We start from the raw sequence: 6335 nt of genomic DNA on the forward strand, positions 1-6335 counted from the left end.
CCCTGCCCCCCACCTCTCCTTCCAAGCGGTCTCTCCACCACTGTCTCCTGTGGTGAGTGGTGGTCCACGTCTGGGGGAACCACAGGCAAGGGCCCCAGTTCCAGGCCAGCTGGAGATATTGAGTGTAAGTTTCAGGCTGCCGTTGGGTCTTCTAGTCCATGCTCCCCATCCAAGGCCAGACTTTACCATGGAAGCCCAGTTTTGGACACCCAGTCACCACCTTGACGGGCTGTCAGTCCTGTTTCTGGACAGCTCTGCTGGTTAAAACGTCCTACATCCCACTTTGCCCTCCGGAGCTTCTGAGCTCCACGCCGATCCTACACCTGCACACATAGGAGGACAGCGCCATTGGTCCTTTCATCCATCTGGAGCTGGGAATTGAGTACCCATCGGAGCTATGCATTGGGCTAGGGGCAGGGAACGGAACAGAGACCAGGCAGTGTCCCTGCCCTCAGGAAGCTCACAGGCTGGCGATGCTTGCGGACCAGTGAACAGTAAGTCCCTCATCCTGGGGCCTGTGCTGTACCAGGGAAGTAGGGGGGACCATGGGGGCCCACAGTAGGGCACGTCTTACCTGAGTCTGGGGGGGTGGGCATCAGGAAAGGCTTCTTAGAGGCAGGGACATCTAAGCAGAAATCCCCAGGAAAGAGGTAGGAGGAGGAAGGGAGCCTAAGCAGTACAAGCAAAGGGAACAGCATATGCCAGGAGGGTGCCTGGCACCCTGGGGGGAGCCCACATGGTACAAGGCGGCTAGATCACAGGGTACAAGAGGTGGAAAACCACAAGTGAGTGAAGGTGATGGTATTTGCACAGGGAGGACCTTGAATCTGGCCTAACTTAGGTGGAAATAATTCACCAGTTTCAGGAACAGGTGACTTTTACTGATTGCATCACAGCATAGGCTTGAGTGCCACGGCATGGGGCGGGGGGAGGGGGAGAGAGGAGGAGGGGGAGTCTGGCAAGAAGCTTGACTGTGAGGACACAAGGAGAAATGGGACAGAGGTGGAGTGGGACTCGGGTTTGAGGTGCTTTTTTTTTTTTTTTTTTTTTTTGGCGGTACGTGGGCTTCTCACTGTTGTGGCCTCTCCCGTTGCGGAGCACGGGCTCCAGACGCGCAGGCTCAGCGGCCATGGCTTACGGGCCCAGCCGCTCCGCGGCATGTGGGATCTTCCCGGACCGGGGCACGAACCCGTGTCCCCTGCATCGGCAGGCGGACTCTCAACCACTGCGCCACCAGGGAAGCCCCTTGAGGTGCTTTTGATTGCACTTTTTAAATGGAAAGATTGAAACGCTCTCAGCACAGGAGGCAGGAAAGAGCGAGATGCCAGGGGAAGAGCGGGGAACACTTCTCCAGAGAGGAAGGGGAAGGGCTGGGATTCAAAGCCCTGGAGTCGGGGAGAAGGGACACTTCCCCACCATCAGGACGGGCGGGAATCCTGAAAGGCTGGTATGGATGCAGGGGGTCGAGAGGTTTCTGCTCCTGGGATGCAGAAAAGGAGGGCACTGTGGGTGCAGTGTCCCTTCATCCCGCCCCCGCCCCCCTAGGAGTCAGGACATTCTCCCAGCGGGAGACCCACAGCGGGAGCCAGGACCACTAACTCACCACCCCTGAAAGGCTCTGCAGGCCTGGGTCCTGAGGTAGCTTGTGACCCGCCTTCTCTCTCCCTTGTTTGACGGGAAGCCCCCTGAGGTCTGGACCTTCTCCCAGGGAGAAGCATGTGGGCCTGTGCCGTCCACCTCACTTTGGCCCCCTTCCCGTCCACCGTCCATCCTTCTGGGTCCCCATCTGGGACCGCTGTCGTCAGCAGGATCTCTACAGGAAAACAATCAGCTGAACTCAGAGGGCCTTTAATGAAGTATTGCTTATTTACAGAGGTGCCAGCAGGGTTAAGGGACACTGAGAAGCTAGGGCTGAAGAGGAATGAGGAGGAGGAGTTGTCCAGGAGTGCAAGGAGGTCTGGAGCCTTGGAGGAAGGAAGCCAGGGCCAGACCCGTGGTGCTGAGGAAGTAAGGGGCGGGGAATCCAAGCCCCAGAGTCTCTCTCATCCTGCCCTGTGACGTCTGGTGCTTTTCCTGGCTGAGCCAGAGGTGAGAGAGCCCAGGGGAGACAGATCCAGAGGTCGGAGTCCCGGGGCACAGAGCAGGGCAGAGGGAGGTGGAGAATGCAGGGGGCGAGGGGCAGACGGGGCAACAGCACGGCCAGGCACCTCTCTCTAGTCACTTGTTCATGTCCGAGGATAAACCCTAGAACGCTTTGATGCTTCTCACAGTCAAAATGACCAACGCTTGGTGATAATATAAAGTGATGGCAGGTATGGTACTTAATTTTCTCTGTCAGCTTGGCTAGGCTATGATGCTAGTTTTTGGTCTAACACTAGACTAGGTGTTGCTGTGAAGGTATTTTGTAGAAATGATTAACATCTACAGGCAGTTGCCTTTCAGTAAAGGAGATGACCCTTGCTAATGTGAGTGGGGCTCATCCAATCAGTTGAAGGCCTTAAGAGCAAAAACAGCTTTCCTGAAGAAGGAATTCTGCCTCAAGCCTCAACACAGAAATTGAATCTGAGTTCCCAGCTGCTGACCTGCCCTACAGATTTCAGACTTAAGGCTGCCACGTCAACTTCTGCCCAACCTGCCAGCTGCCAGGACTTAGCTGCCCACATCCCCAATCACGTGAGCTAAAATCAATCAGTGTGTGTGTGTGTGGGTGTGTGGGTGTGTGTGTGTGGGGGTGGTTGACCCTTGAACATGGGTTTAAACTGCCTGGGTTCACTTATCCGGGGATTTTGTTCAATAGTAAATACCATCGTACTACACGATCCACAGTTGAATCTGTGGATGCAGAACTGTGGATGCTAAGGAACCACGGATATGGAGGACCAACTATAAGTCATACTCAGATTTTTGATTCTTGCTCCCCTAATCCTTGCCTTATTCAAGGGTCAACTGTATATATATGTATACAGTTATATATATATATATGTATGTATGTATATAATGTATATATATATATATATTCTGTTCTGTTTCTCTGGAGAACCCTGACTGATACAGCAGGAATGTGTAGAAACAGGGCCTCTCACACACTGCTAGTGAGGATGTAAATTTGGACAGCACCATCTGGAGGTGATTTGACACTATCTACCAAATACTGGCCATAGGAGCCAGTCAATTGCCCATCAGTAGCCAAATGGCTAATGATCTGCAGTAGGATGCCAGGCAGCAGTTACACGGTGAATGCCAGTGTCGGGGAAGACAGTCTAGAGAGGCCCTCTCTCTTAGTGGATGATGGAATTGGGGGCTTGGAAGGGGAGGTGACCCACCCAAGGTCACCCAGAGGTGGGCCTAGGCCGGTACCCACATTCCTCACGTGAATTTTTAGCCTCAAGTTTTGCTTCTGGGGAGCGGCCCCTGCCCCACTTTTTTGCCAGATTCCTTGACAGCTCCACGCACCCTATCCAGGTCCCATGAAGGCCCTGGGCAGAGAGGCTCCAATTGTAGGGCTCCACAGTTTCCCCACCTAAGACATCCAGTGGTTAACAAGACCGCGGGGAGAGGAGACTGAAGAAAACCCACAGGAAGTACAGGCCCAGCCACGCTCGGATGATCCTGCCGGGGAGGCCTGGCACCACTTTGAGCTCCTCTGGCTTGAAGAGGCACTGGTGAGATCTGGTCTCCTGGGCTCCCACCCGAGGGCCTTGCTTACCTTGGCCAAGGGAGCCAATCAGAAGCCTGTTCCTGCCAACATCAGTCCCAGGGGAGCTTTGGGAATCCCCCCACCCACCCAGTCCTCAGTGATTGCTACTGCAGGGCTGGCCCTGCCCACCCTCCCCTGCTGCGCCGTGCTGAGGTTCCGGTGGGCCCATCCGATAAACCCATTTGGGTTGTAGGTGTGCATGGCATAAGAAGGCTGGGGTTGGATTCCAGCTCTGCTCTCACTACCCTCTGACCTTGGGCAAGTCACATCGTTTCGTAGGTGAGCCGCATTCATAAAATGTCACAGAATCACTGAAAGAAGCCAAGTGAGCTCATTTGTATGAAGGCACTTCGTAAACCCTGAAGAAATGAGTACTATCGTAGGTATATTACCTCTTGCAGGTGTTTTCTCACATTCACAAAGGACTTTTGAGGAAAGTAAAGCCTTATCTCTCACGTAGCTGACCATCTACATCTATGTAACAAGCTCTGAGTCTGATGCACACAAATAGGAGACTTCCAACTGGAGGCACCGTGGCAGAGCCAGAGCTTGGCTGGGGAGGTTGGGAGGGTTCCTTGGAATGATGGGAGGCGTGGACTTCGTCTGAGCATAGGGTCAGGCCAAAGTCACAGGGAATCTTAATCCTCATCTCCATGCCCTGAGACCAGAGAAGGGGCCCCAGGCAGGGTGGTCTGTAGTGACAGCGTCCAGGAGGCCCCTCCCTGCAGGAGACAGGCAGGCGTGGAGGTGCTAATCCCCCCTCCCCAAAGAAGATCAGAAAAACACTCCAAGTCTTGAAAACATTACTTTTTAAAAAAGTATTATTCTTGGCTATTTGGAAGTGAGTAGGGAAGGCATATGGTTTGGGGACCACCACCCCCAGCAATGAAGACACACCCACAGAGTTAAGAGGGGTGGGAGATGCCTTCTCCAAGTAATCCCCTCCCTCACCCGGAGCAGGGGCTGAGCAGGAGGGGAAGGAGAAAAAGGCTTGGGGAGGAAGGCCTCCCCAACTTGCCCCCCAGCACGGCTGAAGCTGGTCCTTGAAAACAGGTTCAGAAAGAGGCACGCCCACTTGAAAAGGATGTCTTCCCGCTCCCCTACCACTAACTTGACCATCAAGCAAGCCCAGCACCCAACACACCCCTCTGGCCAGCACAGTTCAAGGGGCAGCAGCAGCCTGTTCTGGGGGTGCTGGGGAGCAGAGTAAGGGGGACAGCCCTGCCAGTCCCCTTCCTCCTCCAAGGCCTGTGAGGAAGGCTCTGACTCCCAGCCTCCTCCCTCCTCAGGAGTTGGGACCCCTGGGACTTGCCCAACACCTGAAAGACTCCAGTCTCTGCCCTGTGCTCACACGGTCCCCTCCACCTTGCCAAATCCCTACCAGCCTGAAGCCTCAACCCACGTCCCATCTCGTGCAGGAAACCCTCCCCAATCAACTCAGCCTGCACATCCCTCCTCCTTGGAAGCACTCAGTGCCCAGCCCGGCACTTCATATTACAGCCTCTTTATACTAGAAGATACTCTTGAAGTGAAGAGGCCTTCAGGATGTCTGGCTCCACTGTCTCGGGTTTATAAATGAGGAAACGTCTGCTCTTTTCACTAACGGTAACAATATTAATAGCAGCTAACACAGTGAGCACTCACTATGTGCTGGGCACTTGACACGTATAAATTCACTTCAGTCTCACAATTCAGCCCATTTTATAGCTGAGAGAGCTGAGGCACAGAGAGGTAAAGTAACTCAAGATTGCACAGCAAATAAGAATCATGGGGGCTTCCCAGGTGGCGCAGTGGTTGAGAGTCTGCCTGCCAATGCAGGGGACACGGGTTCGTGCCCCGGTCAGGGAAGATCCCACATGCTGCAGAGTGGCTGGACCCGTGAGCCATGGCCGCTGAGGCTGCGCGTCCGGAGCCTGTGCTCCGCAACGGGAGAGGCCACAACAGTGAGAGGTCCGCGTACCGCAAAAAACAAACAAACAAACAAAAGAATCATGGCCAGTAACAGGCCCAATGAAAAGATGCTCAACCTCACTAACAGAGAAATGCACATCAAAACTCCAGTGAGGTATCACCTTGCTCTGGTCAGAATGGCCACCATTAAAAAGTCTACAGATAACAAATGCTGGAGAGGCTGTGGAGAAAAGGGAACGCTCCTACACTGTTGGTGGGAATGTAAATTGGTGCAGCCACTGTGGAAAACAGTATGGAGGTTCCTCCAAAAACTAGAGTTACCATATGATCCAGCAACTCCACTCCTGGGCATATATCTGGACAAAACTCTAATTCGAAAAGATATTTACATGCACCCTTATGTTCATAGCGGCACTATTTACAACAGCCAAGACATGGAAACAACCTAAATATCCACTGACAGGTGAATGGATAAAAAAAGATGTGGTACATATACACAATGGAATACTACTCAGCCGTAAAAACGAATGAAACAATACCATTTGCAGCAACATGGACGGACCTAGAGATTATCATACTAAGTGAAGTAAGTCAGAAAGAGAAAGACAAATACCATATGATATCACTTACATGTGGAATCTAAAATATGACACAAATGAACTTATCTACAAAACAGAAACAGCCTCACATAGAGAACAGACTTGTGGTTGCCAAGGGGGAGGGGAGG

The sequence above is a fragment of the Mesoplodon bidens genome (assembly GCF_964165515.1).
Source record: "Mesoplodon bidens genome assembly, chromosome: 7".
NCBI lineage: Eukaryota > Metazoa > Chordata > Mammalia > Artiodactyla > Ziphiidae > Mesoplodon > Mesoplodon bidens.